Genomic DNA, 20,983 nt, shown 5'->3' on the forward strand with positions numbered 1-20,983 from the left:
GTGCGAGCAGTGCCATGGGCAGATGAGGCTGAGCAACAGCTTTCCAGGCTAGCTCTTTCTGGCTGCGAGCTATCTGCAGACGTTCGCATTTTGGGAACAGGGCTGCCGGAGACGCCCGGCACGGACCCCCAGAGGTAAGTTTGAAGTCTGAGGTGGCAAGACAAGCAAGCAGCCCCAGTCTGTGTGCCTCTGTGCGAGCAGTGCCATGGGCAGATGAGGCTGAGCAACAGCTTTCCAGGCTAGCTCTTTCCGACTGCGAGCTATCTGCAGACGTTCGCATTTTGGGAGCAGGGCTGCTGGAGACGCCCGGCACGGACCCCAAGATGTACGTTTGAAGTTTGAGGTGGCAAGACAATCAAGCAGCCCCAGTCTGTGTGCCTCTGTGCGAGCAGTGCCATGGGCAGATGAGGCTGAGCAACAGCTTTCCAGGCTAGCTCTTTCTGGCTGCGAGCTATCTGCAGACGTTCGCATTTTGGGAGCAGGGCTGCCGGAGACGCCCGGCACAGAATCCCAGAGATACGTTTGAAGTTTGAGGTGGCAAGACAAGCAAGCAGCCCCAGTCTCTGTGCCTCTGTGCGAGCAGTTCCATGGGCAGATGAGGCTGAGCAACAGCTTTCCAGGCTAGCTCTTTCTGGCTGCGAGCTATCTGCAGACGTTCGCATTTTGGGAGCAGGGCTGCCGGAGACGCCCTGCACAGAACCCCAGAGATACGTTTGAAGTTTGAGGTGGCAAGACAAGCAAGCAGTCCCAGTCTCTGTGCCTCTGTGCGAGCAGTGCCATGGGCAGATGAGGCTGAGCAACAGCTTTCCAGGCTAGCTCTTTCTGGCTGAGAGCTATCTGCAGACGTTTGCATTTTGGGAGCAGGGCTGCCGGAGGCGCCCGGCACGGACCCCAGAGGTACGTTTGAAGTTTGAGGTGGCAAGACAAGCAAGCAGCCCCAGTCTGTGTGCCTCTGTGCGAGCAGTGCCATGGGCAGATGAGGCTGAGCAACAGCTTTCCAGGCTAGCTCTTTCTGCCTGCGAGCTATCTGCAGACGTTCGCATTTTGGGAGCAGGGCTGCTGGAGGCGCCCGGCACGGACCCCCAGAGGTACGTTTGAAGTTTGAGGTGGCAAGACAAGCAAGCAGCCCCAGTCTGTGTGCCTCTGTGCGAGCAGTGCCATGGGCAGATGAGGCTGAGCAACAGCTTTCCAGGCTAGCTCTTTCTGGGTGCGAGCTATCTGCAGACGTTCGCATTTTGGGAGCAGGGCTGCTGGAGACGCCCGGCACGGACCCCCAGAGGTACGTTTGAAGTTTGAGGTGGCAAGACAAGCAAGCAGCCCCAGTCTGTGTGCCTCTGTGCGAGCAGTGCCATGGGCAGATGAGGCTGAGCAACAGCTTTCCAGGCTAGCTCTTTCTGTCTGCGAGCTATCTGCAGACGTTCGCATTTTGGGAGCAGGGCTGCTGGAGACGCCCGGCACGGACCCCCAGAGGTACGTTTGAAGTTTGAGGTGGCAAGACAAGCAAGCAGCCCCAGTCTGTGTGCCTCTGTGCGAGCAGTGCCATGGGCAGATGAGGCTGAGCAACAGCTTTCCAGGCTAGCTCTTTCTGGCTGCGAGCTATCTGCAGACGTTCGCATTTTGGGAGCAGGGCTGCCGGAGACGCCCTGCACAGAACCCCAGAGATACATTTGAAGTTTGAGGTGGCAAGACAAGCAAGCAGCCCCAGTCTGTGTGCCTCTGTGCGAGCAGTGCCATGGGCAGATGAGGCTGAGCAACAGCTTTCCAGGCTAGCTCTTTCTGCCTGCGAGCTATCTGCAGACGTTCGCATTTTGGGAGCAGGGCTGCCGGAGAACCCCGGTACAGAACCTCAGAGATACGTTTGAAGTTTGAGGTGGCAAGACAAGCAAGCAGCCCCAGTCTGTGTGCCTCTGTGCGAGCAGTGCCATGGGCAGATGAGGCTGAGCAACAGCTTTCCAGGCTAGCTCTTTCTGGCTGCGAGCTATCTGCAGACGTTCGCATTTTGGGAGCAGGGCTGCTAGAGGCTCCCTGCACGGACCCCCAGACGTACGTTTGAAGTTTGAGGTGGCAAGACAAGCAAGCAGCCCCAGTCTGTGTGCCTCTGTGCGAGCAGTGCCATGGGCAGAGGAGGCTGAGCAACAGCTTTCCAGGCTAGCTCTTTCTGGCTGCGAGCTATCTGCAGACGTTCACATTTTGGGAGCAGGGCTGCCGGAGGCGCCTGGCACGGACCCCCAAAGCTACATTTGAAGTTTGAGGTGGCAAGACAAGCAAGCAGCCCCAGTCTGTGTGCCTCTGTGCGAGCAGTGCCATGGGCAGATGAGGCTGAGCAACAGCTTTCCAGGCTAGCTCTTTCTGGCTGCGAGCTATCTGCAGATGTTCGCATTTTGGGAGCAGGGCTGCCGGAGACGCCCGGCACGGACCCCCAGAGGTAAGTTTGAAGTTTGAGGTGGCAAGACAAGCAAGCAGCCCCAGTCTCTGTGCCTCTGTGCGAGCAGTGCCATGGGCAGATGAGGCTGAGCAACAGCTTTCCAGGCTAGCTCTTTCTGGCTGCGAGCTATCTGCAGACGTTCGCATTTTGGGAGCAGGGCTGCTGGAGACGCCTGGCACGGACCCCCAGACGTACGTTTGAAGTTTGAGGTGGCAAGAGAAGCAAGCAGCCCAGTCTGTGTGCCTCTGTGCGAGCAGTGCCATGGGCAGATGAGGCTGAGCAACAGCTTTCCAGGCTAGCTCTTTCTGGCTGCGAGCTATCTGCAGACGTTCGCATTTTGGGAGCAGGGCTGCCGGAAGCGCCCCGCACGGACCCCCAAAGCTACGTTGGAAGTTTGAGGTGGCAAGACAAGCAAGCAGCCCCAGTCTCTGTGCCTCTGTGCGAGCAGTGCCATGGGCAGATGAGGCTGAGCAACAGCTTTCCAGGCTAGCTCTTTCTGGCTGCGAGCTATCTGCAGACGTTCGCATTTTGGGAGCAGGGCTGCCGGAGACGCCCGGTACAGAACCCCAGAGGTACGTTTGAAGTTTGAGGTGGCAAGACAAGCAAGCAGCCCCAGTCTGTGTGCCTCTGTGCGAGCAGTGCCATGGGCAGATGAGGCTGAGCAACAGCTTTCCAGGCTAGCTCTTTCTGGCTGCGAGCTATCTGCAGACGTTCGCATTTTGGGAGCAGGGCTGCTGGAGACGCCCGGCACGGACCCCCAGAGGTACGTTTGAAGTTTGAGGTGGCAAGAGAAGCAAGCAGCCCAGTCTGTGTGCCTCTGTGCGAGCAGTGCCATGGGCAGATGAGGCTGAGCAACAGCTTTCCAGGCTAGCTCTTTCTGCCTGCGAGCTATCTGCAGACGTTCGCATTTTCGTAGCAGGGCTGAAGGAGTCACCCGGCACGGACCCTCAGAAGTACGTTTGAAGTTTGAGGTGGCAAGACAAGCAAGCAGCCCCAGTCTCTGTGCCTCTGTGCGAGCAGTGCCATGGGCAGATGAGGCTGAGCAACAGCTTTCCAGGCTAGCTCTTTCTGGCTGCGAGCTATCTGCAGACGTTCGCATTTTGGGAGCAGGTCTGCCGGAGGCGCCCGGTGCAGAACCCCAGAGATACGTTAGAAGTTTGAGGTGGCAAGACAAGCAAGCAGCCCCAGTCTGTGTGCCTCTGTGCGAGCAGTGCCATGGGCAGATGAGGCTGAGCAACAGCTTTCCAGGCTAGCTCTTTCTGGCTGCGAGCTATCTGCAGACGTTTGCATTTTGGGAGCAGGGCTGCCGGAGACGCCCGGCACAGAATCCCAGAGATACGTTTGAAGTTTGAGGTGGCAAGACAAGCAAGAAGCCCCAGTCTGTGTGCCTCTGTGCGAGCAGTGCCATGGGCAGATGAGGCTGAGCAACAGCTTTCCAGGCTAGCTCTTTCTGGCTGCGAGCTATCTGCAGACGTTCGCATTTTGGGAGCAGGGCTGCCGGAGACGCCCTGCACAGAACCCCAGAGATAAGTTTGAAGTTTGAGGTGGCAAGACAAGCAAGCAGCCCCAGTCTCTGTGCCTCTGTGCGAGCAGTGCCATGGGCAGATGAGGCTGAGCAACAGCTTTCCAGGCTAGCTCTTTCTGGCTGAGAGCTATCTGCAGACGTTTGCATTTTGGGAGCAGGGCTGCCGGAGGCGCCCGGCACGGACCCCAGAGGTACGTTTGAAGTTTGAGGTGGCAAGACAAGCAAGCAGCCCCAGTCTGTGTGCCTCTGTGCGAGCAGTGCCATGGGCAGATGAGGCTGAGCAACAGCTTTCCAGGCTAGCTCTTTCTGCCTGCGAGCTATCTGCAGACGTTCGCATTTTGGGAGCAGGGCTGCTGGAGACGCCCGGCACGGACCCCCAGAGGTACGTTTGAAGTTTGAGGTGGCAAGACAAGCAAGCAGCCCCAGTCTGTGTGCCTCTGTGCGAGCAGTGCCATGGGCAGATGAGGCTGAGCAACAGCTTTCCAGGCTAGCTCTTTCTGCCTGCGAGCTATCTGCAGACGTTCGCATTTTGGGAGCAGGGCTGCTGGAGACGCCCGGCACGGACCCCCAGAGGTACGTTTGAAGTTTGAGGTGGCAAGACAAGCAAGCAGCCCCAGTCTGTGTGCCTCTGTGCGAGCAGTGCCATGGGCAGATGAGGCTGAGCAACAGCTTTCCAGGCTAGCTCTTTCTGTCTGCGAGCTATCTGCAGACGTTCGCATTTTGGGAGCAGGGCTGCTGGAGACGCCCCGCACGGACCCCCAGAGGTACGTTTGAAGTTTGAGGTGGCAAGACAAGCAAGCAGCCCCAGTCTGTGTGCCTCTGTGCGAGCAGTGCCATGGGCAGATGAGGCTGAGCAACAGCTTTCCAGGCTAGCTCTTTCTGGCTGCGAGCTATCTGCAGACGTTCGCATTTTGGGAGCAGGGCTGCCGGAGACGTCCTGCACAGAACCCCAGAGATACATTTGAAGTTTGAGGTGGCAAGACAAGCAAGCAGCCCCAGTCTGTGTGCCTCTGTGCGAGCAGTGCCATGGGCAGATGAGGCTGAGCAACAGCTTTCCAGGCTAGCTCTTTCTGCCTGCGAGCTATCTGCAGACGTTCGCATTTTGGGAGCAGGGCTGCCGGAGAACCCCGGTACAGAACCTCAGAGATACGTTTGAAGTTTGAGGTGGCAAGACAAGCAAGCAGCCCCAGTCTGTGTGCCTCTGTGCGAGCAGTGCCATGGGCAGATGAGGCTGAGCAACAGCTTTCCAGGCTAGCTCTTTCTGGCTGCGAGCTATCTGCAGACGTTCGCATTTTGGGAGCAGGGCTGCCGGAGGCTCCCTGCACGGACCCCCAGACGTACGTTTGAAGTTTGAGGTGGCAAGACAAGCAAGCAGCCCCAGTCTGTGTGCCTCTGTGCGAGCAGTGCCATGGGCAGAGGAGGCTGAGCAACAGCTTTCCAGGCTAGCTCTTTCTGGCTGCGAGCTATCTGCAGACGTTCACATTTTGGGAGCAGGGCTGCCGGAGGCGCCTGGCACGGACCCCCAAAGCTACATTTGAAGTTTGAGGTGGCAAGACAAGCAAGCAGCCCCAGTCTGTGTGCCTCTGTGCGAGCAGTGCCATGGGCAGATGAGGCTGAGCAACAGCTTTCCAGGCTAGCTCTTTCTGGCTGCGAGCTATCTGCAGATGTTCGCATTTTGGGAGCAGGGCTGCCGGAGACGCCCGGCACGGACCCCCAGAGGTAAGTTTGAAGTTTGAGGTGGCAAGACAAGCAAGCAGCCCCAGTCTGTGTGCCTCTGTGCGAGCAGTGCCATGGGCAGATGAGGCTGAGCAACAGCTTTCCAGGCTAGCTCTTTCCGGCTGCGAGCTATCTGCAGACGTTCACATTTTGGGAGCAGGGCTGCTGGAGACGCCTGGCACGGACCCCCAGACGTACGTTTGAAGTTTGAGGTGGCAAGAGAAGCAAGCAGCCCAGTCTGTGTGCCTCTGTGCGAGCAGTGCCATGGGCAGATGAGGCTGAGCAGCAGCTTTCCAGGCTAGCTCTTTCTGGCTGCGAGCTATCTGCAGACGTTCGCATTTTGGGAGCAGGGCTGCCGGAGGCGCCCCGCACGGACCCCCAAAGCTCTGTTGGAAGTTTGAGGTGGCAAGACAAGCAAGCAGCCCCAGTCTCTGTGCCTCTGTGCGAGCAGTGCCATGGGCAGATGAGGCTGAGCAACAGCTTTCCAGGCTAGCTCTTTCTGGCTGCGAGGTATCTGCAGACGTTCGCATTTTGGGAGCAGGGCTGCCGGAGGCGCCCGGTACAGAACCCCAGAGATACGTTTGCAGTTTGAGGTGGCAAGACAAGCAAGCAGCCCCAGTCTGTGTGCCTCTGTGCGAGCAGTGCCATGGGCAGATGAGGCTGAGCAACAGCTTTCCAGGCTAGCTCTTTCTGGCTGCGAGCTATCTGCAGACGTTCGCATTTTGGGAGCAGGGCTGCTGGAGACGCCCGGCACGGACCCCCAGAGGTACGTTTGAAGTTTGAGGTGGCAAGAGAAGCAAGCAGCCCAGTCTGTGTGCCTCTGTGCGAGCAGTGCCATGGGCAGATGAGGCTGAGCAACAGCTTTCCAGGCTAGCTCTTTCTGCCTGCGAGCTATCTGCAGACGTTCGCATTTTCGTAGCAGGGCTGAAGGAGTCACCCGGCACGGACCCCCAGAAGTACGTTTGAAGTTTGAGGTGGCAAGACAAGCAAGCAGCCCCAGTCTCTGTGTCTCTGTGCGAGCAGTGCCATGGGCAGATGAGGCTGAGCAACAGCTTTCCAGGCTAGCTCTTTCTGGCTGCGAGCTATCTGCAGACGTTCGCATTTTGGGAGCAGGTCTGCCGGAGGCGCCCGGTGCAGAACCCCAGAGATACGTTAGAAGTTTGAGGTGGCAAGACAAGCAAGCAGCCCCAGTCTGTGTGCCTCTGTGCGAGCAGTGCCATGGGCAGATGAGGCTGAGCAACAGCTTTCCAGGCTAGCTCTTTCTGGCTGCGAGCTATCTGCAGATGTTCGCATTTTGGGAGCAGGGCTGCTGGAGACGCCCGGCACGGACCCCCAGAGGTAAGTTTGAAGTTTGAGGTGGCAAGACAAGCAAGCAGCCCCAGTCTCTGTGCCTCTGTGCGAGCAGTGCCATGGGCAGATGAGGCTGAGCAACAGCTTTCCAGGCTAGCTCTTTCCGGCTGCGAGCTATCTGCAGACGTTTGCATTTTGGGAGCAGGGCTGCTGGAGACGCCTGGCACGGACCCCCAGACGTACGTTTGAAGTTTGAGGTGGCAAGAGAAGCAAGCAGCCCCAGTCTGTGTGCCTCTGTGCGAGCAGTGCCATGGGCAGATGAGGCTGAGCAACAGCTTTCCAGGCTAGCTCTTTCTGGCTGCGAGCTATCTGCAGACGTTCGCATTTTGGGAGCAGGGCTGCCGGAGGCGCCCGGCACGGACCCCCAGAGGTACGTTTGAAGTTTGAGGTGGCAAGACAAGCAAGCAGCCCCAGTCTGTGTGCCTCTGTGCGAGCAGTGCCATGGGCAGATGAGGCTGAGCAACAGCTTTCCAGGCTAGCTCTTTCTGTCTGCGAGCTATCTGCAGACGTTCGCATTTTGGGAGCAGGGCTGCTGGAGACGCCCCGCACGGACCCCCAGAGGTACGTTTGAAGTTTGAGGTGGCAAGACAAGCAAGCAGCCCCAGTCTGTGTGCCTCTGTGCGAGCAGTGCCATGGGCAGATGAGGCTGAGCAACAGCTTTCCAGGCTAGCTCTTTCTGGCTGCGAGCTATCTGCAGACGTTCGCATTTTGGGAGCAGGGCTGCCGGAGACGCCCTGCACAGAACCCCAGAGATACATTTGAAGTTTGAGGTGGCAAGACAAGCAAGCAGCCCCAGTCTGTGTGCCTCTGTGCGAGCAGTGCCATGGGCAGATGAGGCTGAGCAACAGCTTTCCAGGCTAGCTCTTTCTGCCTGCGAGCTATCTGCAGACGTTCGCATTTTGGGAGCAGGGCTGCCGGAGAACCCCGGTACAGAACCTCAGAGATACGTTTGAAGTTTGAGGTGGCAAGACAAGCAAGCAGCCCCAGTCTGTGTGCCTCTGTGCGAGCAGTGCCATGGGCAGATGAGGCTGAGCAACAGCTTTCCAGGCTAGCTCTTTCTGGCTGCGAGCTATCTGCAGACGTTCGCATTTTGGGAGCAGGGCTGCCGGAGGCTCCCTGCACGGACCCCCAGACGTACGTTTGAAGTTTGAGGTGGCAAGACAAGCAAGCAGCCCCAGTCTGTGTGCCTCTGTGCGAGCAGTGCCATGGGCAGAGGAGGCTGAGCAACAGCTTTCCAGGCTAGCTCTTTCTGGCTGCGAGCTATCTGCAGACGTTCACATTTTGGGAGCAGGGCTGCCGGAGGCGCCTGGCACGGACCCCCAAAGCTACATTTGAAGTTTGAGGTGGCAAGACAAGCAAGCAGCCCCAGTCTGTGTGCCTCTGTGCGAGCAGTGCCATGGGCAGATGAGGCTGAGCAACAGCTTTCCAGGCTAGCTCTTTCTGGCTGCGAGCTATCTGCAGATGTTCGCATTTTGGGAGCAGGGCTGCCGGAGACGCCCGGCACGGACCCCCAGAGGTAAGTTTGAAGTTTGAGGTGGCAAGACAAGCAAGCAGCCCCAGTCTCTGTGCCTCTGTGCGAGCAGTGCCATGGGCAGATGAGGCTGAGCAACAGCTTTCCAGGCTAGCTCTTTCCGGCTGCGAGCTATCTGCAGACGTTCGCATTTTGGGAGCAGGGCTGCTGGAGACGCCTGGCACGGACCCCCAGACGTACGTTTGAAGTTTGAGGTGGCAAGAGAAGCAAGCAGCCCAGTCTGTGTGCCTCTGTGCGAGCAGTGCCATGGGCAGATGAGGCTGAGCAACAGCTTTCCAGGCTAGCTCTTTCTGGCTGCGAGCTATCTGCAGACGTTCGCATTTTGGGAGCAGGGCTGCCGGAGGCGCCCCGCACGGACCCCCAAAGCTCCGTTGGAAGTTTGAGGTGGCAAGACAAGCAAGCAGCCCCAGTCTCTGTGCCTCTGTGCGAGCAGTGCCATGGGCAGATGAGGCTGAGCAACAGCTTTCCAGGCTAGCTCTTTCTGGCTGCGAGGTATCTGCAGACGTTCGCATTTTGGGAGCAGGGCTGCCGGAGGCGCCCGGTACAGAACCCCAGAGATACGTTTGAAGTTTGAGGTGGCAAGACAAGCAAGCAGCCCCAGTCTGTGTGCCTCTGTGCGAGCAGTGCCATGGGCAGATGAGGCTGAGCAACAGCTTTCCAGGCTAGCTCTTTCTGGCTGCGAGCTATCTGCAGACGTTCGCATTTTGGGAGCAGGGCTGCTGGAGACGCCCGGCACGGACCCCCAGAGGTACGTTTGAAGTTTGAGGTGGCAAGAGAAGCAAGCAGCCCAGTCTGTGTGCCTCTGTGCGAGCAGTGCCATGGGCAGATGAGGCTGAGCAACAGCTTTCCAGGCTAGCTCTTTCTGCCTGCGAGCTATCTGCAGACGTTCGCATTTTCGTAGCAGGGCTGAAGGAGTCACCCGGCACGGACCCCCAGAAGTACGTTTGAAGTTTGAGGTGGCAAGACAAGCAAGCAGCCCCAGTCTCTGTGTCTCTGTGCGAGCAGTGCCATGGGCAGATGAGGCTGAGCAACAGCTTTCCAGGCTAGCTCTTTCTGGCTGCGAGCTATCTGCAGACGTTCGCATTTTGGGAGCAGGTCTGCCGGAGGCGCCCGGTGCAGAACCCCAGAGATACGTTAGAAGTTTGAGGTGGCAAGACAAGCAAGCAGCCCCAGTCTGTGTGCCTCTGTGCGAGCAGTGCCATGGGCAGATGAGGCTGAGCAACAGCTTTCCAGGCTAGCTCTTTCTGGCTGCGAGCTATCTGCAGACGTTCGCATTTTGGGAGCAGGGCTGCCGGAGACGCCCGGCACAGAATCCCAGAGATACTTTTGAAGTTTGAGGTGGCAAGACAAGCAAGAAGCCCCAGTCTCTGTGCCTCTGTGCGAGCAGTGCCATGGGCAGATGAGGCTGAGCAACAGCTTTCCAGGCTAGCTCTTTCTGGCTGCGAGCTATCTGCAGACGTTCGCATTTTGGGAGCAGGGCTGCTGGAGACGCCCTGCACAGAACCCCAGAGATACGTTTGAAGTTTGAGGTGGCAAGACAAGCAAGCAGCCCCAGTCTGTGTGCCTCTGTGCGAGCAGTGCCATGGGCAGATGAGGCTGAGCAACAGCTTTCCAGGCTAGCTCTTTCTGGCTGCGAGCTATCTGCAGACGTTTGCATTTTGGGAGCAGGGCTGCCGGAGGCGCCCGGCACGGACCCCCAGAGGTACGTTTGAAGTTTGAGGTGGCAAGACAAGCAAGCAGCCCCAGTCTCTGTGCCTCTGTGCGAGCAGTGCCATGGGCAGATGAGGCTGAGCAACAGCTTTCCAGGCTAGCTCTTTCTGCCTGCGAGCTATCTGCAGACGTTCGCATTTTGGGAGCAGGGCTGCTGGAGACGCCCGGCACGGACCCCCAGAGGTACGTTTGAAGTTTGAGGTGGCAAGACAAGCAAGCAGCCCCAGTCTCTGTGCCTCTGTGCGAGCAGTGCCATGGGCAGATGAGGCTGAGCAACAGCTTTCCAGGCTAGCTCTTTCTGTCTGCGAGCTATCTGCAGACGTTCGCATTTTGGGAGCAGGGCTGCTGGAGACGCCCGGCACGGACCCCCAGAGGTACGTTTGAAGTTTGAGGTGGCAAGACAAGCAAGCAGCCCCAGTCTGTGTGCCTCTGTGCGAGCAGTGCCATGGGCAGATGAGGCTGAGCAACAGCTTTCCAGGCTAGCTCTTTCTGGCTGCGAGCTATCTGCAGACGTTAGCATTTTGGGAGCAGGGCTGCCGGAGACGCCCTGCACAGAACCCCAGAGATACATTTGAAGTTTGAGGTGGCAAGACAAGCAAGCAGCCCCAGTCTGTGTGCCTCTGTGCGAGCAGTGCCATGGGCAGATGAGGCTGAGCAACAGCTTTCCAGGCTAGCTCTTTCTGGCTGCGAGCTATCTGCAGACGTTCGCATTTTGGGAGCAGGGCTGCCGGAGAACCCCGGTACAGAACCCCAGAGATACATTTGAAGTTTGAGGTGGCAAGACAAGCAAGCAGCCCCAGTCTGTGTGCCTCTGTGCGAGCAGTGCCATGGGCAGATGAGGCTGAGCAACAGCTTTCCAGGCTAGCTCTTTCTGGCTGCGAGCTATCTGCAGACGTTCGCATTTTGGGAGCAGGGCTGCCGGAGGCTCCACGCACGGACCCCCAGACGTACGTTTGAAGTTTGAGGTGGCAAGACAAGCAAGCAGCCCCAGTCTGTGTGCCTCTGTGCGAGCAGTGCCATGGGCAGAGGAGGCTGAGCAACAGCTTTCCAGGCTAGCTCTTTCTGGCTGCGAGCTATCTGCAGACGTTCGCATTTTGGGAGCAGGGCTGCCGGAGGCGCCTGGCGCGGACCCCCAAAGCTACATTTGAAGTTTGAGGTGGCAAGACAAGCAAGCAGCCCCAGTCTGTGTGCCTCTGTGCGAGCAGTGCCATGGGCAGATGAGGCTGAGCAACAGCTTTCCAGGCTAGCTCTTTCTGGCTGCGAGCTATCTGCAGATGTTCGCATTTTGGGAGCAGGGCTGCCGGAGACGCCCGGCACGGACCCCCAGAGGTAAGTTTGAAGTTTGAGGTGGCAAGACAAGCAAGCAGCCCCAGTCTCTGTGCCTCTGTGCGAGCAGTGCCATGGGCAGATGAGGCTGAGCAACAGCTTTCCAGGCTAGCTCTTTCCGGCTGCGAGCTATCTGCAGACGTTTGCATTTTGGGAGCAGGGCTGCTGGAGACGCCTGGCACGGACCCCCAGACGTACGTTTGAAGTTTGAGGTGGCAAGAGAAGCAAGCAGCCCAGTCTGTGTGCCTCTGTGCGAGCAGTGCCATGGGCAGATGAGGCTGAGCAACAGCTTTCCAGGCTAGCTCTTTCTGGCTGCGAGCTATCTGCAGACGTTCGCATTTTGGGAGCAGGGCTGCCGGAGGCGCCCCGCACGGACCCCCAAAGCTACGTTGGAAGTTTGAGGTGGCAAGACAAGCAAGCAGCCCCAGTCTGTGTGCCTCTGTGCGAGCAGTGCCATGGGCAGATGAGGCTGAGCAACAGCTTTCCAGGCTAGCTCTTTCTGGCTGCGAGCTATCTGCAGACGTTCGCATTTTGGGAGCAGGGCTGCCGGAGACGCCCGGCAGAGAATCCCAGAGATACGTTTGAAGTTTGAGGTGGCAAGACAAGCAAGCAGCCCCAGTCTGTGTGCCTCTGTGCGAGCAGTGCCATGGGCAGATGAGGCTGAGCAACAGCTTTCCAGGCTAGCTCTTTCTGGCTGCGAGCTATCTGCAGACGTTCGCATATTGGGAGCTGGGCTGCTGGAGACGCCCTGCACAGAACCCCAGAGGTACGTTTGAAGTTTGAGGTGGCAGGACAAGCAAGCAGCCCCAGTCTGTGTGCCTCTGTGCGAGCAGTGCCATGGGCAGATGAGGCTGAGCAACAGCTTTCCAGGCTAGCTGTTACTGGCTGCGAGCTATCTGCAGACGTTCGCATTTTGGGAGCAGGGCTGCCGGAGGCGCCTGGCACGGACCCCCAAAGATACGTTGGAAGTTTGAGGTGGCAAGACAAGCAAGCAGCCCCAGTCTGTGTGCCTCTGTGCGAGCAGTGCCATGGGCAGATGAGGCTGAGCAACAGCTTTCCAGGCTAGCTCTTTCTGCCTGCGAGCTATCTGCAGACGTTCGCATTTTGGGAGCAGGGCTGCCGGAGACGCCCTGCCCAGAACCCCAGAGGTACGTTTGAAGTTTGAGGTGGCAAGACAAGCAAGCAGCCCCAGTCTCTGTGCCTCTGTGTGAGCAGTGCCATGGGCAGATGAGGCTCAGCAACAGCTTTCCAGGCTAGCTCTTTCTGGCTGCGAGCTATCTGCAGACGTTCGCATTTTGGGAGCAGGGCTGCCGCAGACGCCCGGCACAGAATCCCAGAGATACGTTTGAAGTTTGAGGTGGCAAGACAAGCAAGCAGCCCCAGTCTCTGTGCCTTTGTGCGAGCAGTGCCATGGGCAGATGAGGCTGAGCAACAGCTTTCCAGGCTAGCTCTTTCTGGCTGCGAGCTATCTGCAGACGTTCGCATTTTGGGAGCAGGGCTGCTGGAGACGCCCGGCACGGACCCCCAGACGTACGTTTGAAGTTTGAGGTGGCAAGACAAGCAAGCAGCCCCAGTCTGTGTGCCTCTGTGCGAGCAGTGCCATGGGCAGATGAGGCTGAGCAACAGCTTTCCAGGCTAGCTCTTTCTGGCTGTGAGCTATCTGCAGACGTTCGCATTTTGGGAGCAGGGCTGCTGGAGACGCCGGGCACGGACACCCAGAGGTATGTTTGAAGTTTGAGGTGGCAAGACAAGCAAGCAGCCCCAGTCTGTGTGCCTCTGTGCGAGCAGTGCCATGGGCAGATGAGGCTGAGCAACTGCTTTCCAGGCTAGCTCTTTCTGGCTGCGAGCTATCTGCAGACGTTCGCATTTTGGGAGCAGGGCTGCTGGAGACGCCCGGCACAGAACCCCAGAGATACGTTTGAAGTTTGAGGTGGCAAGACAAGCAAGCAGCCCCAGTCTCTGTGCCTCTGTGCGAGCAGTGCCATGGGCAGATGAGGCTGAGCAACAGCTTTCCAGGCTAGCTCTTTCTGGCTGCGAGCTATCTGCAGACGTTCGCATTTTGGGAGCAGGGCTGCCGGAGACGCCCTGCACAGAACCCCAGAGATACGTTTGAAGTTTGAGGTGGCAAGACAAGCAAGCAGCCCCAGTCTGTGTGCCTCTGTGCGAGCAGTGCCATGGGCAGATGAGGCTGAGCAACAGCTTTCCAGGCTAGCTCTTTCTGGCTGCGAGCTATCTGCAGACGTTCGCATTTTTGGAGCAGGGCTGCCGGAGGCTCCCCGCACGGACCCCCAGAGGTACGTTAGAAGTTTGAGGTGGCAAGACAAGCAAGCAGCCCCAGTCTCTGTGCCTCTGTGCGAGCAGTGCCATGGGCAGATGAGGCTGAACAACAGCTTTCCAGGCTAGCTCTTTCTGGCTGCGAGCTATCTGCAGACGTTCGCATTTTGGGAGCAGGGCTGCCGGAGACGCCCTGCCCAGAACCCCAGAGGTACGTTTGAAGTTTGAGGTGGCAAGACAAGCAAGCAGCCCCAGTCTCTGTGCCTCTGTGTGAGCAGTGCCATGGGCAGATGAGGCTGAGCAACAGCTTTCCAGGCTAGCTCTTTCTGGCTGCGAGCTATCTGCAGACGTTCGCATTTTGGGAGCAGGGCTGCCGCAGACGCCCGGCACAGAATCCCAGAGATACGTTTGAAGTTTGAGGTGGCAAGACAAGCAAGCAGCCCCAGTCTCTGTGCCTTTGTGCGAGCAGTGCCATGGGCAGATGAGGCTGAGCAACAGCTTTCCAGGCTAGCTCTTTCTGGCTGCGAGCTATCTGCAGACGTTCGCATTTTGGGAGCAGGGCTGCTGGAGACGCCCGGCACGGACCCCGAAAGGTACGTTTGAAGTTTGAGGTGGCAAGACAAGCAAGCAGCCCCAGTCTGTGTGCCTCTGTGCGAGCAGTGCCATGGGCAGATGAGGCTGAGCAACAGCTTTCCAGGCTAGCTCTTTCTGGCTGTGAGCTATCTGCAGACGTTCGCATTTTGGGAGCAGGGTTGCTGGAGACGCCGGGCACGGACACCCAGAGGTATGTTTGAAGTTTGAGGTGGCAAGACAAGCAAGCAGCCCCAGTCTGTGTGCCTCTGTGCGAGCAGTGCCATGGGCAGATGAGGCTGAGCAACTGCTTTCCAGGCTAGCTCTTTCTGGCTGTGAGCTATCTGCACACGTTCGCATTTTGGGAGCAGGGCTGCTGGAGACGCCCTGCACAGAACCCCAGAGATACGTTTGAAGTTTGAGGTGGCAAGACAAGCAAGCAGCCCCAGTCTGTGTGCCTCTGTGCGAGCAGTGCCATGGGCAGATGAGGCTGAGCAACAGCTTTCCAGGCTAGCTCTTTCTGGCTGCGAGCTATCTGCAGACGTTCGCGTACTGGGAGCATGGCTGCCGGAGACGCCCTGCACAGAACCCCAGAGATACGTTTGAAGTTTGAGGTGGCAAGACAAGCAAGCAGCCCCAGTCTCTGTGCCTCTGTGCGAGCAGTGCCATGGGCAGATGAGGCTGAGCAACAGCTTTCCAGGCTAGCTCTTTCTGGCTGCGAGCTATCTGCAGACGTTCGCATTTTGGGAGCAGGGCTGCCGGAGACGCCCTGCACAGAACCCCAGACGTACGTTTGAAGTTTGAGGTGGCAAGACAAGCAAGCAGCCCCAGTCTCTGTGCCTCTGTGCGAGCAGTGCCATGGGCAGATGAGGCTGAGCAACAGCTTTCCAGGCTAGCTCTTTCTGGCTGCGAGCTATCTGCAGACGTTAGCATTTTGGGAGCAGGGCTGCCGGAGGCGCCCGGCACGGACCCCCAGAGGTACGTTTGAAGTTTGAGGTGGCAAGACAAGCAAGCAGCCCCAGTCTGTGTGCCTCTGTGCGAGCAGTGCCATGGGCAGATGAGGCTGAGCAACAGCTTTCCAGGCTAGCTCTTTCTGGCTGCGAGCTATTTGCAGACGTTCGCATTTTGGGAGCAGGGCTGCTGGAGACGCCGGGCACGGACACCCAGAGGTATGTTTGAAGTTTGAGGTGGCAAGACAAGCAAGCAGCCCCAGTCTGTGTGCCTCTGTGCGAGCAGTGCCATGGGCAGATGAGACTGAGCAACAGCTTTCCAGGCTAGCTGTTTCTGGCTGCGAGCTATCTGCAGACGTTCGCATTTTGGGAGCAGGGCTGCCGGAGACGCCCGGCACGGACCCCCAGACGTACGTTTGAAGTTTGAGGTGGCAAGACAAGCAAGCAGCCCCAGTCTGTGTGCCTCTGTGCGAGCAGTGCCATGGGCAGATGAGGCTGAGCAACAGCTTTCCAGGCTAGCTCTTTCTGGCTGCGAGCTATTTGCAGACGTTAGCATTTTGGGAGCAGGGCTGCTGGAGATGCCCGGCACGGACCCCCAGAGATACGTTTGAAGTTTGAGGTGGCAAGACAAGCAAGCAGCCCCAGTCTGTGTGCCTCTGTGCGAGCAGTGCCATGGGCAGATGAGGCTGAGCAACAGCTTTCCAGGCTAGCTCTTTCTGGCTGTGAGCAATCTGCAGACGTTCGCATTTTGGGAGCAGGTCTGCCGGAGGCTCCCTGCACGGACCCCCAGACGTACGTTTGAAGTTTGAGGTGGCAAGACAAGCAAGCAGCCCCAGTCTGTGTGCCTCTGTGCGAGCAGTGCCATGGGCAGATGAGGCTGAGCAACAGCTTTCCAGGCTAGCTCTTTCTGGCTGCGAGCTATCTGCAGATGTTCGCATTTTGGGAGCAGGGCTGCTGGAGATGCCCGGCACGGACCCCCAGAGGTACGTTTGAAGTTTGAGGTGGCAAGACAAGCAAGCAGCCCCAGTCTCTGTGCCTCTGTGCGAGCAGTGCCATGGGCAGATGAGGCTGAGCAACAGCTTTCCAGGCTAGCTCTTTCTGGCTGCGAGCTATCTGCAGACGTTCGCATTTTGGGAGCAGGGCTGCCGGAGGCGCCCGGCACGGACCCCCAGAGTTACGTTTGAAGTTTGAGGTGGCAAGACAAGCAAGCAGCCCCAGTCTCTGTGCCTCTGTGCGAGCAGTGCCATGGGCAGATGAGGCTGAGCAACAGCTTTCCAGGCTAGCTCTTTCTGGCTGCGAGCTATCTGCAGACGTTCGCATTTTGGGAGCAGGGCTGCTGGAGACGCCCTGCACAGAACCCCAGAGATACGTTTGAAGTTTGAGGTGGCAAGACAAGCAAGCAGCCCCAGTCTGTGTGCCTCTGTGCGAGCAGTGCCATGGGCAGATGAGGCTGAGCAACAGCTTTCCAGGCTAGCTCTTTCTGGCTGCGAGCTATCTGCAGACGTTAGCATTTTGGGAGCAGGGCTGCTGGAGATGCCCGGCACGGACCCGCAGACCTACGTTTGAAGTTTGAGGTGGCAAGACAAGCAAGCAGCCCCAGTCTGTGTGCCTCTGTGCGAGCAGTGCCATGGGCAGATGAGGCTGAGCAACAGCTTTCCAGGCTAGCTCTTTCTGTCTGCGAGCTATCTGCAGACGTTCGCATTTTGGGAGCAGGGCTGCCGGAGACGCCCTGCACAGAACCCCAGAGATACGTTTGAAGTTTGAGGTGGCAAGACAAGCAAGCAGCCCCAGTCTGTGTGCCTCTGTGCGAGCAGTGCCATGGGCAGATGAGGCTGAGCAACAGCTTTCCAGGCTAGCTCTTTCTGGCTGCGAGCTATCTGCAGATGTTCGCATTTTGGGAGCAGGGCTGAAGGAGACGCCCGGTACGGACCCCCAGAGGTACGTTAGAAGTTTGAGGTGGCAAGACAAGCAAGCAGCCCCAGTCTGTGTGCCTCTGTGCGAGCAGTGCCATGGGCAGATGAGGCTGAGCAACAGCTTTCCAGGCTAGCTCTTTCTGGCTGCGAGCTATCTGCAGACGTTCGCATTTTGGGAGCAGGGCTGCCGGAGACGCCCGGTACAGAACCCCAGAGATACGTTTGAAGTTTGAGGTGGCAAGACAAGCAAGCAGCCCCAGTCTGTGTGCCTCTGTGCGAGCAGTGCCATGGGCAGATGAGGCTGAGCAACAGCTTTCCAGGCTAGCTCTTTCTGGCTGCGAGCTATCTGCAGACGTTTGCATTTTGGCAGCAGGGCTGCTGGAGATGCCCGGCACGGACCCCCAGAGCTACGTTAGAAGTTTGAGGTGGCAAGACAAGCAAGCAGCCCCAGTCTGTGTGCCTCTGTGCGAGCAGTGCCATGGGCAGATGAGGCTGAGCAACATCTTTCCAGGCTAGCTCTTTCTGGCTGCGAGCTATCTGCAGACGTTCGCATTTTTGAAGCAGGGCTGCCGGAGGCTCCCTGCACGGACCCCCAGAGGTACGTTTGAAGTTTGAGGTGGCAAGACAAGCAAGCAGCCCCAGTCTGTGTGCCTCTGTGCGAGCAGTGCCATGGGCAGATGAGGCTGAGCAACAGCTTTCCAGGCTAGCTCTTTCTGGCTGCGAGCTATCTGCAGACGTTCGCATTTTGGGAGCAGGGCTGCCGGAGGCGCCCGGCACGGACCCCCAAAGATACGTTGGAAGTTTGAGGTGGCAAGACAAGCAAGCAGCCCCAGTCTGTGTGCCTCTGTGCGAGCAGTGCCATGGGCAGATGAGGCTGAGCAACAGCTTTCCAGGCTAGCTCTTTCTGGCTGCGAGCTATCTGCAGACGTTCGCATTTTGGGAGCAGGGCTGCTGGAGACGCCATGCACAGAATCCCAGAGATACGTTTGAAATTTGAGGTGGCAAGACAAGCAAGCAGCCCCAGTCTCTGTGCCTCTGTGCGAGCAGTGCCATGGGCAGATGAGGCTGAGCAACAGCTTTCCAGGCTAGCTCTTTCTGGCTGCGAGCTATCTGCAGACGTTCGCATTTTGGGAGCAGGGCTGCCGGAGGCGCCCGGCACGGACCCCCAGAGGTAAGTTTGAAGTTTGAGGTGGCAAGACAAGCAAGCAGCCCCAGTCTGTGTGCCTCTGTGCGAGCAGTGCCATGGGCAGATGAGGCTGAGCAACAGCTTTCCAGGCTAGCTCTTTCTGGCTGCGAGCTATCTGCAGACGTTCGCATTTTGGGAGCAGGGCTGCCGGAGACGCCCTGCACAGAACCCCAGAGATACGTTTGAAGTTTGAGGTGGCAAAACAAGCAAGCAGCCCCAGTCTGTGTGCCTCTGTGCGAGCAGTGCCATGGGCAGATGAGGCTGAGCAACAGCTTTCCAGGCTAGCTCTTTCTGGCTGCGAGCTATCTGCAGACGTTTGCATTTTGGGAGCAGGGCTGTCGGAGGCGCCCCGCACGGACCCCCAGACGTACGTTGGAAGTTTGAGGTGGCAAGACAAGCAAGCAGCCCCAGTCTCTGTGCCTCTGTGCGAGCAGTGCCATGGGCAGATGAGGCTGAGCAACAGCTTTCCAGGCTAGCTCTTTCTGGCTGCGAGCTATCTGCAGACGTTCGCATTTTGGGAGCAGGGCTGCCGGAGAACCCCGGTACAGAACCCCAGAGATACATTTGAAGTTTGAGGTGGCAAGACAAGCAAGCAGCCCCAGTCTGTGTGCCTCTGTGCGAGCAGTGCCATGGGCAGATGAGGCTGAGCAACAGCTTTCCAGGCTAGCTCTTTCTGGCTGCGAGCTATCTGCAGACGTTCGCATTTTGGGAGCAGGGCTGCCGGAGGCTCCACGCACGGACCCCCAGACGTACGTTTGAAGTTTGAGGTGGCAAGACAAGCAAGCAGCCCCAGTCTGTGTGCCTCTGTGCGAGCAGTGCCATGGGCAGAGGAGGCTGAGCAACAGCTTTCCAGGCTAGCTCTTTCTGGCTGCGAGCTATCTGCAGACGTTCGCATTTTGGGAGCAGGGCTGCCGGAGGCGCCTGGCGCGGACCCCCAAAGCTACATTTGAAGTTTGAGGTGGCAAGACAAGCAAGCAGCCCCAGTCTGTGTGCCTCTGTGCGAGCAGTGCCATGGGCAGATGAGGCTGAGCAACAGCTTTCCAGGCTAGCTCTTTCTGGCTGCGAGCTATCTGCAGATGTTCGCATTTTGGGAGCAGGGCTGCCGGAGACGCCCGGCACGGACCCCCAAAGGTAAGTTTGAAGTTTGAGGTGGCAAGACAAGCAAGCAGCCCCAGTCTCTGTGCCTCTGTGCGAGCAGTGCCATGGGCAGATGAGGCTGAGCAACAGCTTTCCAGGCTAGCTCTTTCTGGCTGCGAGCTATCTGCAGACGTTCGCATTTTGGGAGCAGGGCTGCCGGAGACGCCCGGCAGAGAATCCCAGAGATACGTTTGAAGTTTGAGGTGGCAAGACAAGCAAGCAGCCCCAGTCTGTGTGCCTCTGTGCGAGCAGTGCCATGGGCAGATGAGGCTGAGCAACAGCTTTCCAGGCTAGCTCTTTCTGGCTGCGAGCTATCTGCAGACGTTCGCATATTGGGAGCTGGGCTGCTGGAGACGCCCTGCACAGAACCCCAGAGGTACGTTTGAAGTTTGAGGTGGCAGGACAAGCAAGCAGCCCCAGTCTGTGTGCCTCTGTGCGAGCAGTGCCATGGGCAGATGAGGCTGAGCAACAGCTTTCCAGGCTAGCTGTTACTGGCTGCGAGCTATCTGCAGACGTTCGCATTTTGGGAGCAGGGCTGCCGGAGGCGCCTGGCACGGACCCCCAAAGATACGTTGGAAGTTTGAGGTGGCAAGACAAGCAAGCAGCCCCAGTCTGTGTGCCTCTGTGCGAGCAGTGCCATGGGCAGATGAGGAGGCTGAGCAACAGCTTTCCAGGCTAGCTCTTTCTGCCTGCGAGCTATCTGCAGACGTTCGCATTTTGGGAGCAGGGCTGCTGGAGACGCCCGGCACGGACCCCCAGACGTACGTTTGAAGTTTGAGGTGGCAAGACAAGCAAGCAGCCCCAGTCTGTGTGCCTCTGTGCGAGCAGTGCCATGGGCAGATGAGGCTGAGCAACAGCTTTCCAGGCTAGCTCTTTCTGGCTGCGAGCTATCTGCAGACGTTCGCATTTTGGGAGCAGGGCTGCCGGAGACGCCCTGCACAGAACCCCAGAGATACGTTTGAAGTTTGAGGTGGCAAGACAAGCAAGCAGCCCCAGTCTCTGTGCCTCTGTGCGAGCAGTGCCATGGGCAGATGAAGCTGAGCAACAGCTTTCCAGGCTAGCTCTTTCTGGCTGCGAGCTATCTGCAGACGTTCGCATTTTGGGAGCAGGGCTGCCGGAGGCTCCCCGCACGGACCCCCAGAGCTGCGTTAGAAGTTTGAGGTGGCAAGACAAGCAAGCAGCCCCAGTCTCTGTGCCTCTGTGCGAGCAGTGCCATGGGCAGAGGAGGCTGAGCAACAGCTTTCCAGGCTAGCTCTTTCTGGCTGCGAGCTATCTGCAGACGTTCGCATTTTGGGAGCAGGGCTGCCGGAGGCGCCTGGCGCGGACCCCCAAAGCTACATTTGAAGTTTGAGGTGGCAAGACAAGCAAGC

This window comes from Opisthocomus hoazin, chromosome 30, assembly GCF_030867145.1.
Source record: "Opisthocomus hoazin isolate bOpiHoa1 chromosome 30, bOpiHoa1.hap1, whole genome shotgun sequence".
Lineage (NCBI taxonomy): Eukaryota > Metazoa > Chordata > Aves > Opisthocomiformes > Opisthocomidae > Opisthocomus > Opisthocomus hoazin.